The sequence below is a fragment of the Elephantulus edwardii genome, unplaced genomic scaffold (assembly GCF_000299155.1).
Source record: "Elephantulus edwardii isolate Elephantulus edwardi_28Jun2011 unplaced genomic scaffold, EleEdw1.0 scaffold00151, whole genome shotgun sequence".
NCBI lineage: Eukaryota > Metazoa > Chordata > Mammalia > Macroscelidea > Macroscelididae > Elephantulus > Elephantulus edwardii.
Window position 1 is genome coordinate 3,588,371 of NW_006399901.1, and position 12,135 is coordinate 3,600,505.

General features: G+C 39.8%; 1 pseudogene; it reads left to right on the top strand.

The window, feature by feature from the left end:
* Positions 1 to 12,135, top strand: part of LOC102865035 — a 71,405-nt pseudogene that overhangs the window by 44,292 nt on the left and 14,978 nt on the right.

Genomic DNA, 12,135 nt, shown 5'->3' on the forward strand with positions numbered 1-12,135 from the left:
TTTGTTGATGGACGCTTAGGTTGTTTCGAACTCCTTGCTACTGTGAATAAAGTCGTGATAAACGTGTGTGCATATATCTGCTTGGTCTCTTTGGGGTATATTCCCAGTAGTGGAATTGCTGGGTCAAATTGTATCTCTATTTGTAGCTTTTTGAAAAAGCGCCATACCGCCTTCCACAGTGGTTGCACCATTTTACACTTCCACCAACAGTGAATAAGGGTTCCAGTTTCTCCACAACCTCACCAGTGTTTGTTGCTTGCTGTTCTGTTAAATTTTGTTATTCTGACTGGGGCAAGATGATATCTCATAGTTGTTTTGATTTGCATCTCTCTTGGATTTAGGGATTTTGAACATTTCTTCATGTGCTTGTTAGCCATCTGAATGTCTTCTTCGGTAACGTGTCTGTTCATATCCTGTGCCCATTTTTCAATTGGATTATTTACCTTTATCTTGTGTGGCGCTCAAGTATTTTATAAATTCTAGATATAAATCCGTTATCTGACATGTCATTCCCAAATACTTTTTCCCAGTCTGTGGCTTCCCTTTTTACCCTGTTGGAGAAGTTTTTGGATGTGCATAGGGATTTGATACTTAGAAGGTCCCATTCATCTATTTTATCTACTCCTAGTTGTCGGTTTTTCAGGACACTTTGAAGACTGTTTATGCTGTGGATTACGATTTCTAGCATTCTTCCAAGCTTTTCTTTAATGGAGTTTATAGTCGTTGGTTTTAGACCTAGGTCCATGATCCATCTTGAGTTGGTTTTTGTATATGGAGTGAGGTGTGGGTCTTGCTCTAGTTTTCTGCAGATAGCTTTCCAATTTTGCCAGCGCCATTTCTTAAAAAGGCTGCCATTTCCCTACGTAACTGATTTCCTCTCCTTGTCAAAAATCAGTTGACCATAGACAGATGGGCTGATTTACAGGTTCTCAATTCTATCCCATTGATCTATGTGTCTGTCATTGTACCAGTATTATATTGTCTTAACCACCACGACAGTGTACTAGTCAGGGAGTGAGATGCCTCCTACCTTTCTTCTATTTTAAAGGCGTGATTTGCTTATTCAGGCTTCTTTCCACTCCAAATGAAACTGGAGATTGCCTTTTCCATCTCATTGAAGGATGGGATTGGTATTGGGATTGGATTAAACATGCAAATTGCCTTTGGTAGGATTGCCATTTTCACAATTTAAGTCTTCCTATCCATGAGCAAGGGATATTCTTCCACTTCTCCAGGTCCCTTTGTTTCTTGCAGTAATGTTTTATAATTTTCTTTGAATAGATCCCCCGTGCTTCTGGTTAGATTTACTCCCAAATATTTAACCTTGTGATTAGCAATTGTGATGGGTATTGTTTTTCTTAGCTCCCAGTTCTGTATTTTCTTTGTCACTGTAGAGAAATCCAACTGATTTTTATATGTTGATCTTGTATCCTGTTACTTTGCTGAATTGGTCCACTGTGTCCAATAGTTTTCTTGCTGAATCTTTGCGGTTTTCTAAGTATCCTATCATATCATCTGCATAAAGAGATAATTTTACCTCCTTTTTGCCAATTTGGATATCTTTTATATCCTTCTCTTGTCTTATTGCTATCGTTAAGACTTCCAATACAATATTGAATCAGAGAGGTGATAGTGGGCATCCTTGCCTAGTTTCTGTTCTTAAAGGGAATGCCTTTAATTTCTCTCCATTGAGAACAATATTGCCTCTCAGGTTTTCATAAATACTTTTTACTATGATGAAGAAATTCCCCTCTAATCCTATTTTGTTGAGAGTTTTAATCAGGAAAGGGTGTTGGTTTTTGTCAAAGGCCTTTTCTATACCAGTTGATAGGATCCTGCGGTTCTTGTTCTTTGGTTTGTTAATGTGATGATTGTTTTTCTTATGTTGAACCATCCTTGCATACCTGTTATGAATCCCACTTGGTCATGGTGAATTATTTCTTTGATGTATAGTTGGATTCTATTGGCCAAGATTTTATTCAGGATTTTTGCATCTACATTCATGAAAGATATTGGCTTATAGTTTTTGCAATGTAGTTTCTTACCACTAGACCATGTAATGATCCTCAAATCAATACCAAACTCTTTATTGAAACTATTTGACACTACTTATTAAGTGTCTAGGAATCCCTGAGTGTTATAAACTGTTGTGTGCTTGACTGCTTAATCTAAGGATTGCTAGTTGAATTTTACCCAGAGGTGCCAATATATAGAAGCCTGGCAGTCAGCTTCAGAAAGGTCAATCATTTAAAGCTCAAGGAGGCACTGTTGTACTCTGATACATGGAATTGACATAAGTTGAACTTGACTCAAGGACTATTATATTTTGTGGTTTTGTCTTGTTTTATTGAGTGCCTCCATGAATCTTGGAAAAAGGCATTATGCTAGGAAAAGTCAAAGAAAGAAAGACCCTCAACAAGTGACTTTACTAATAATCAGAGATCATGAGGAGGATTCAGGACAGAGCAAGGCCCAGATCTATTGTTCATAGGGTCCCAGTGAGTGGGAGTTGACTTGATGGCATCTAACAACAACAACAAAAACAACCACCTGATTGTTGGGAACTACCAGAGAAGTAAACAAAGAAATTCTCTACACTCTTGGTGGTCACCTTCAAGATTTGTAAGAGAGAAAAAAAATCCCACACAAATCAAATAAAGAAATTAGACAGGATGTCGTTGTTGTTGTTATTATGTACAATTGAATTGAAACTAGCCCTCCTGTGAGTTTTAAGAGGCAATTAATTATATGAAAGGAGATTGCCCATACTTCTTCAGAGGAGTAGTTGGAGGATATGAACTGCTTGCCTTCAGAATTGTAGAGCAGTTTCTTATCACTATTTCCACGGTGAATCCAAACAGATTTGAAAGTGACTGATGATCTTGTATCAAAACTTGCTTAATTCTGGTAACAAAAGTTGCCTAATACTTTCCTGACATTTCTCCTGGAAATCGTGAACAGGAGGAAGGAAGCGTGACCCACAAGTGATATCACCATACCCATTCCATTTTGTGCTCTATTCAAAGAGATTAGGGACATTATTAATGGGAAGAGGAAAGTTGGGAAGGAAATGACCATAATGCCCAGAAATCCTTAGATTTGTCCCACCAATGACACCCTCAGTAGACTCCCTTATGTGATTTCTTCTCTAGTTGTTTCAAATATTCAGGAGACCAAGAGTTTCTTCCACAAGAAAGGTGACACAATGCTGTTGCCTCTCTTTCAAATTCAGGTTCTAGCAAAGGACGTCTAAGTACGTAGGTAGAACAAAACAAAACAAAAAAAGCAAAATCCACCAAAATAATCTATAATGGATCATTCTCTAACCATCAAGAAATACGTAGGAAATGTCACATATTTAAGTGTATTGACAATTATATTGGTTAGTAAATGTTTCAATGGGCTCTTCCATCTTTAAATTACTCTCTGTTCTAGCAAGACCATTGCAGACCATGATGTACAGCCCATAACCATTTTTGCACCCTCTTCTGACCTCAGGACTGCGAGGCCTGATGCTGTCGGCCATGTTGGCCTCTCTCATGAGCTCCCTGACCTCTATCTTCAACAGCGCCAGTACCCTCTTCACCATCGACCTTTACACCAAGATCCGGAAGCAGGCATCAGAGAAAGAGCTTCTTATAGCTGGACGGTGAGAGAACTCTAGTTTCCGGTGAAACTTATAGGCAAAGGTGTAATTACAGTAGTGACTTAGAACTGTGAATTCTAATTAGAACTATGAGTTCTAGTTCTATTAGAAGTATGAGTTCCACTAGTATCACTGTTTTAGTAAAACTCATATAGAATTCTAGAGTGGGGCAGAGGACATTCCTGTTTGTTGCTATCAAGTTGTCCCAGACTCTTGGCAATCTCAAACTCAGTGCAATGAAACTCTAATCCTACAAATCATGTGGGAGGAGATTGTCCACCCCCACCCCAGGTGTGGCTGGTGTATTCAAACCACCAGAGGTGCTGCCCTTTGCCCTTCCCTATGGACTACGATGCTACAGAACATACGTAGAGCACAGGCAGAGCTCAACAACTTACCATAAGATGAGACCTGTGTAACTAGAAGTAGAGATCTAAAAATTACCAGTACCAAAAATCTTTCTTTTTTCCCAAGACAATCGCTATGACTCCTAACACTACAGCTTAGTCTTTTCTTAGTTCTAGACTATAAGCAATTAGAATTATTCTATATGCAGTCCTTACTGCCTAGTTTATTTTGCTTATATTGTGTTGGTAATGTACACTTAAACTCCACCATTTGCTCCATGAAAGAAGGATGGATCACTGCTTCCATAGCAATTAACAATCTTGGAAACTTGAAAAGGCGTTTTTGCTCTGTCCAGCATGGTCACTAGGAGTTGGGATCAACTTGACAGCAGTAGATATATCATCAGCTCTTGATAGACTTTTGATATTTTGAAATCAGAGGCTGTGATTAAATAAGGCTGACTTGAGCATTTTTGTCTATGTCTGTTGGTGCACACAGGCACTGTCAGGATTATATGCAGGGACACATCCTTGTTTGAAACTGAAGAAGACCTGAAGCACTTGCTGCAAAAGGTCAAGGACTGTAGTCTTCAATAAGAAGACCAAGATTCTCAGCACTGGGCCAACTGGCAGCATCATAGTAGATGGAGAAGAGATTGAGGTTGTTAGCAATTATGGCTTGCTCAGAGTCACAATCAATACTCTTGGCACCAGCAGTCAGGAAATAAAAAGATGAATTGCATGGGGAAAATCTGTTCTCCTTGACCTCTCCAGAGTGCTGAAGAGCAACGATGTCAGTCTAGATACAAAGGGACCCCTAACCCAGGCCATGGTCTTCTCAATTACTTGTTATGCTTCAGAGAGTTGGACAATGACTAAGGATGACAGAAGAAGACTAGATGCCTTCAAGTTGTGGTCATGGAAAAGCATCTTGGACAGACTGCCAAGAACACAAATAGGTCTGTCTTGGAGAGGATGAAACCAAGTCTCTCCTTGGAGGCTAGGATTTTAAAGCTCTGCCTCAGTTACTTTGTGCATGTGGCCAGGAGAGATCGGTCCTTGGAGAAGGACATACTCAAAAGGGTGGATGGACAGTGCAGGAGAGGAAGACCCCAGATGAGATGGATTGATACAGTAACTGGGGTATTGAGGGTTCGTGTGTTGGATAGTGCAACTGGCTCAGGACAGGGAAGGGTTCAGAGCTGCTGTACATAGGGACACGACACATCTCAGGCTAGTCAGTGGCACATATAACAGTAGCAATAACATACTATGACAGGTTTAGAAGCAGGAATGGCATCTATTTCCTAAAAAACATGTCTCTAACAACTCTATGAACTTTGAGAAATGTTGATAGTTGTAGAGGGACTTCAGGCCTTTTGTTCCTAGGGTTGCTATGAGTCTTGCTTGACTTGAAGGCAATCAACAACCATGGGAAAGTCTGCTGTTAGCGACCTCTCCAAAGTACCAAAGAGCAATGGTGTCACTCTGGAGACTCATGGTGTCTGCTACAGGCCATGGTCTTTGCAATCACTTGTTATGCATCGAAGAGTTAGACAATAACTAGGGAGTATGGAAGGAGAATTGATGCCTTTGAGCTGTGGTGCTGGAGAAGAGTATTGAATGTACCACGGAATTACTGCTAAGAAAACAAACAGGTTTATCCTGGAGAGGGTTAAACCTGGCTGCTCCTTGGAGGCAAGGATTCTGAGGCTTTGTCTGACATACTTTGGACATGTTGCAAGGAGGGACCAGTCCTTCGAGAGGGACATTGTGCTTGGTAGGGTGGAGGGACAGTGCAGGAGGGGAAGGCCCGCTATGAGGTGAATTGATTTTGTGACTGGGGTAATCATGGTGAGTATGCCAGAGACAGTGCGATTGGCACAGGACAGAGCAGAGTTTAGGGCTGTTGCACATAGGGTCACTATGAGTTGCAAGTGACTCGAAGGCACATAACAATAGCAGCAACAGGTGGGACAAGGCTTTGATCTTATTCTTATAGGGTTGCTATGAGTTGACTAGAAAGGCTTTAATAATAAGAAGCCATGGCACTAAAGATATCCTTGCCAATGTCAGATGGATCTTGGCTGAAAGCAGAGATTAACAAAAGGATGCCTATTTGTGTTTTATTGACTATGCAATGGTATTGACTGTGTGGATTACATCAATCGCAGCTAACACTGAGAAGAATCGAATCCCAGAATACCCGATTTTACTCATGCAAAACTCACACCTAAACTAAGAAGCTGTTGTCTGAACAGAGGAAGGAAATGCTGCATGGTGTTCCAAGAACACTCCAAGAAAGGATTGTGTCAGGGCTGTATCCTTTCTCCATATCTGTTAAAACTATATGCTGAACAGATCATTCAAGAGACCAGACTTTTGAGGAAGAATGTGATATCAGGACTGGAGGAAGATTCACTAACAGCTTGCATTAGGCAGATGATGTAACTTTGCTCATGGTGACTGAGCAGGACTTAAAGTGTTTGCCATAGAAGATCAAGAACCTGCAGTCTTCAGTGTGGATTGCACCTTGACATCACCAAGACAAAGATCCACACCGCCAGGTCTATAAACAACATCATAACAGATGGAGTAAAAATTTGAAGTTAATGGTGATTTCATCTTGTTTGGATCCACAATCAACATCTTTGGCACCAGCAGTTAAGAAATCAAAAGACAAATTGCATTGGGAAAATCTGCTCTCGGGGACCTCTACACAGTGCTAAAGAGCAACGATGTTAGTCTAAACACTAAGATCCACCTGATGCAAGCCGTAGTCTTAATTGCTTGCTATGCATCTGAAAGCTGGACGGTGACAAAGGATGACAGAAGGCTAATCTATGCGATTGAGTTGTGGTGTTGGAGAAGAGTATTGGACATGCCATAGACTGCCAAGAAAACAAACAGATCAGTCCTGGACAGGATATGAAGCCAAGGTGCTTCTTGGAGGCAAAGACGTACTTCACATATATTTGGCATGTTGTCAGGAGGGGCCAGTGCTTGGAGAAGAACATCAGGTTTGGAAGGATAGAAGGCCATCACGAGAAGGGGATCCCTGGGCGAGATGGATTGACACAGTGACTATGGCAATGAGGTCAGGTCAACGGTTGGTCAGGATAGGTCAAGGTTCAGAGGCATTGTTCATAGGGTCATGTATAAGGATACACGACACACAACAACAGTAACAACAACAAATTATGTGTTAACCTGTCTGGGCCACTATTTTCAGTGATAATGGTATAGTTGTATGACGACACAATTTGGTTGTTATAAAATGACGTTATCATCTTCATGATGTAAGTGAATATGAAAAGCCAACCATTGTGAGGAGATGTTGTCATTGTTAAATGCTGTTGAGTCATAGACGACTCATAGCGACCCCATGAATGGAAGACCTGAACACTTGTGTAACTTTCATCGTTTCTCCACATTCATAGAGTTTCTGGAGGCAAGCTATTTTGGAAGTGGATGCCATTCCTGCTTCCAAGCCTGTTTTAATCTGGGTGCTCCACCAAACACTGTCCACCATGGGTAACCATTATCACATTTGACGCATCAGTGTCACAGTGTGTGAAGAGATAGACAAATAACATAAGTGTGTCACATTAAATGGCAAGAAGTGTCAGAAGACAAGAAGAGTAGACGAGGACAATGATAGATGCTTATGACTCATGGAGGCCTCTTAGGAGGTGAATTTAAACAGATCTCTGGAGGAAATGTAACAGCGAGCTCTACAGAATTCTGTGAAAAGAATTGCCTTGTATTCCCCCAAGAGTCACATGCTGTGTGCATTAGACAACAGTAGAGAGTGAGTCCTCACTCACATGGCACATGGAGTGTAAGTAGGAAAGTGGTAATAAACAAGTTCATAAAAGTAATTATCACAGAACTCATGCAGGGTCATTTTAAGACCATAACAAAGACTTTGGTTTTTATTACATATTTGAGATTGGTTTTTATTACGTGAGACAAGGGTTTCATAACAAAACTTTATAGAATACTTCTGGACTTCCAGAAGAAAAAGTCTGACATCCCAGTTATAAAATGGGCAAAAGATGTGGAAAGACTTCACAAAGGAAGACATTCAGATGGCCAAAAGACACATGAAGACATGCTCAAAATCACTGGCAATAAGAGAGATGCAAAATCAAAATCACAATGAGGTAACATCTCACCCCAGTAGCAGTGGCAAAGTTTAGTAGGGCAGCAAGCAATAAACGTTGGAGAAGATGTGGAGGTGGGAACTCTCATACACTGTTGGTCGGATTGTAAAATGGGTTTTATTATGTATTTGATAGGAAAGTAAATGAGCCAGAGGGAATATTATGTGATTTCCAGTGATGACAAGCAATTGCCTTAAAGGCATTCTACCAACTGATTGTCAGAAGTATGGCATCATTTTACATGATACCAAGGACTTAACTTTTTTTTAGGAAAACTAATGAATAGTTCTAAGGATGAATATAAGAACTAAAGGACAATAGAGGTATGGATAATGCTTTGGCTTAGTATTTAAACAATTGTGTTTTCTTTCCAGATTATTTATAATTGCATTGCTTATCCTCAGCATTGCATGGGTCCCACTTGTACAAGTAGCTCAAAACGGACAACTAATCCACTATATAGAATCAATTTCCAGCTACCTTGGACCTCCAATTGCGGCTGTCTTCGTACTAGCCATCTTATGTAAAAGAGTCAATGAACAGGTATGTGAAAACTGGGGAGCTTTTTCCCCGATAAAGGAGAGAAAAAAGTTGCTTATTTCTCTAGGATAGCAATATGCATTTGTTGTTTATTATTTATACACTTCAAATACTATCTCAATATTGCTTTCAGTCAACCACAATTCCTGATTCTCTATTATGTGTGTAATTACATTGTATACTTGCATAGTGTAGTGTTTATAGTCCTACAAAATACTATCTACATATGTGACACAGTGTTAAAAAAACACAGATTTTGGATTCAGATGGTCGGGGTGTAATTTGGACTCTCAAAGGCACTGTGATCTTAAGTGAATCATTGATCTTTCTGGGTCTCAGTCTCATTATCAGTAAACAGAAGAGAATAAAATCAATTCTATGGGGTTTTTGTAAGAATTTTCTGAGATAAAATATTTAAAATGTTTATAAGGGTGCTTCTTACACTAACAAGGGAGCTCTGGTGACTTGGTTGTAAGGAGCTGTACTGTCCTCCACAGGATTCTTCACTGAAAGAGGAAGGGAGATCTCTTCCCATGTGATTAACAACCTCTGAAAACAAACCTCAGGAGGGTTAGCTGTGAGTTGCCTCCAATCTGACAGCACACAACAATAACATTACACTAACAAGCATTCAGAAGATATCATCATCTCATAAAATTCATTGCTCAAGTGAAGACGGGAAATCTCTTCCCATGTAATTTACAGCCTCTGAAAACCCTCTGGAGGTTCAGCTGTGCGTTACTTCCAATTTGACAGCACACAACAATATTACACCAACAAACATTCAAAAGCTATCATCATCATCATTATCTCATAAAATTCACTGCTAACAAGTCAGAACAGACACATTGGTGATCCTCTAGAGAGTAAAAAATAAAAACACTCTCTAGACTGCAAAAAGTTGGTAGAAATCCTTTATTTCCTCCTCTTTGTCTTTAATTGTCGGTGCCTGTGTTTGATTAATAGTTGTATTAAAGGGAAGTTTTGTGGGTTTTTTTTTTATGTATACAAGTAGAATCTTATCACTCTCAACTCTGTACTTTAGGATTGTTGTTATTGTTATGTACCATTTAGTTGCCTGAGACTTATAGCAACTCTACATACAACAGCCCTAAACCCTGCTCTATCCTGTGCCAATCTCTCTGTCTCGGACACACCTACCCCCATTACTCCAGTCACTGAGTCAACCCATCTAATTCAACGTCTTCCTCTCTTGCGCTGTCTCTCCACCCTCCCAAGCATGATGTTCTTCTACAAGAACTGGTCCTGCCTTAGTTCTTGCATATTTCTTCCCCACTGTGAACGCAACACCATTCTTTCACAGTTTCTCAGTCTTGGCATAAAAGAACATATGATTGTCTGAATAAAAGTGCCTCATGCCAGTTCATCTCAGTTCACCGATTCCTAAAATGCTGATCTTCATGTGTTCCATTCCATGTTTAACAACTTCCAATTTTCCTACGTTCACACATTTTACAGTCCATGTTCTAACTATTAAAGTGTGCTTCCTGTAATTTCTCCTCATTTTGAGGGACTTCCAATCTGGGCTCTACTTCTAATACTATATTCTTTCCTCTGTTGTCCATAGGATTTTCAGAGGTCTGTTCTTCCAAAAGTGAATGGTTCTGCTTCCCAGTCCAGCAAAATGACAGACAAGTGTTGAACTAATAATAGCAAAAATTAAGTAAGCGTGCATATACTTACCTAAGCTATAAAGAAATTGTTGCTATTTGCTGTCAAGTTGGAACTAACCCATTCCTGACTCTCCAGCAGGGTTTCCAAGGCAATAAAGCACACAGGAGGAGACTGACCACCTTCCACTGGAGTATCTGGTGGATTTGAACTTGGAAATCTCCTTCCAATACAACAAAATGATAGCTAGGTATTGTTCCTCTCACAGCAAACTACAAAGACAATTAGGCATCAAATGATGTCCTGGTGGCACAAATAGTTAAACATCTGCAAAATGAGATGTTGAAAGATGAACCCGGCGCTTTACTTTTAAAAAGTCACAATCTTAAAAAACATATTTAACTTTTAAACTTTCAGCCAAATTAGAATAAAAAGAAAAGGGAAGGGGGAAGTCACAGCTTTGAAAGCCTTATGGGGCAAAGTGACATCCTGCAACAATAATCACCGTGAGTCAAAAGTGACTCTATAGTAACATTTTCATAGAATTGAGTCAAAACTGTCCCAAAGCTGACTCTTTGGTGGGTTTTCAGAGGCAGTTGATCAGTTTACTGTCAAGTTGGAACTAACCCGTTGATGACCCTCCAGCATGTTTCCAGAGGCCGTAAATAGCATGGGAAGAGATTGCCCATCTTTTTCCTGTAGGACAGCTGGTGGTCTGGAACTCTGTGCCTTCAGGACTGCTGTGCAGCTTCTTGCCACTTGGGCCATCAGCACCTACAGCAACAATATATGCCACATACATTTAATTTCTTATTTATTCTCAGAAGTCAGTCTTACATCTTAGGTATTTGTTTTTTTATAATTTTTCTATGAAGAACAAGTCCAAAGGAGTTAATATCTTTGTGCCTTGGATTGTTGTTGTTTGTTATTAAGCGCTGTCAAGTCACAGGCGACTCATAGCGACCCTATGAAGGAGAGTCCTTGACGCTTGGGTGCCTTTCATCCTCTCTCCAGGTTCACAGGGTTTCCTGAGGCAAGCTATTACGGAAGTGGATGCCACTCCTCCTTCCAAGCTTGTTTTAATTGGGGAGCTCCACCCCACTCTCTGTCGGCATTGGGTAACCAGCCATTAACGCATTTGACACATGAGTGTCACAGATGCCTTGGATAATGACTTAATATTAAGAAATGAAGCAATTTGGACTCATTCTCAGGTCTTTCTATGTAACATGGTCAAGTTCTCCAACTTCATGCAATGTTGCTTCTCTGAAACATATCAGATTAAACAAGCAAGAAGGAGCACAAGTTCTAACGTCCACCAATTTCTTTGATTGTGGGATTTATTGAGGAAGGCTCATTTTTCTCCCTAAATGTACAGTATTCAGTGTTTATTTATATAATACCTCTTTAAAAATATCACTTTACTTTTTTTTTTAAAAAGTATTACACTAGTTTATTTGGAATACATTGTTTTCCAGACCAGATTCTTCCAATTTCCCTCACCTCCCACCCATCAAATTGTACAACTCCATGGTTAATCCCCCCACTTTTTTATGTTCTCTTAAATTTTTTATTGAAATACATAGAATAGTTAATATATATAGCCTGATTGATTTTCCTCAGTCTTACCTCTTTTTTTTCCATGACTGGCTTAGAGAGTTTTAGACATGCGCGCATGTCCATAACCACATCATTACTGTGTAACATTTGTTCTCTAGTTTGAAAAAGAGTTTCAGATGTACAAGAAAATAATCAGTTTGTCAAATGTGCCATGGCTGTCACTTTCCCTATAAAACCTACATCT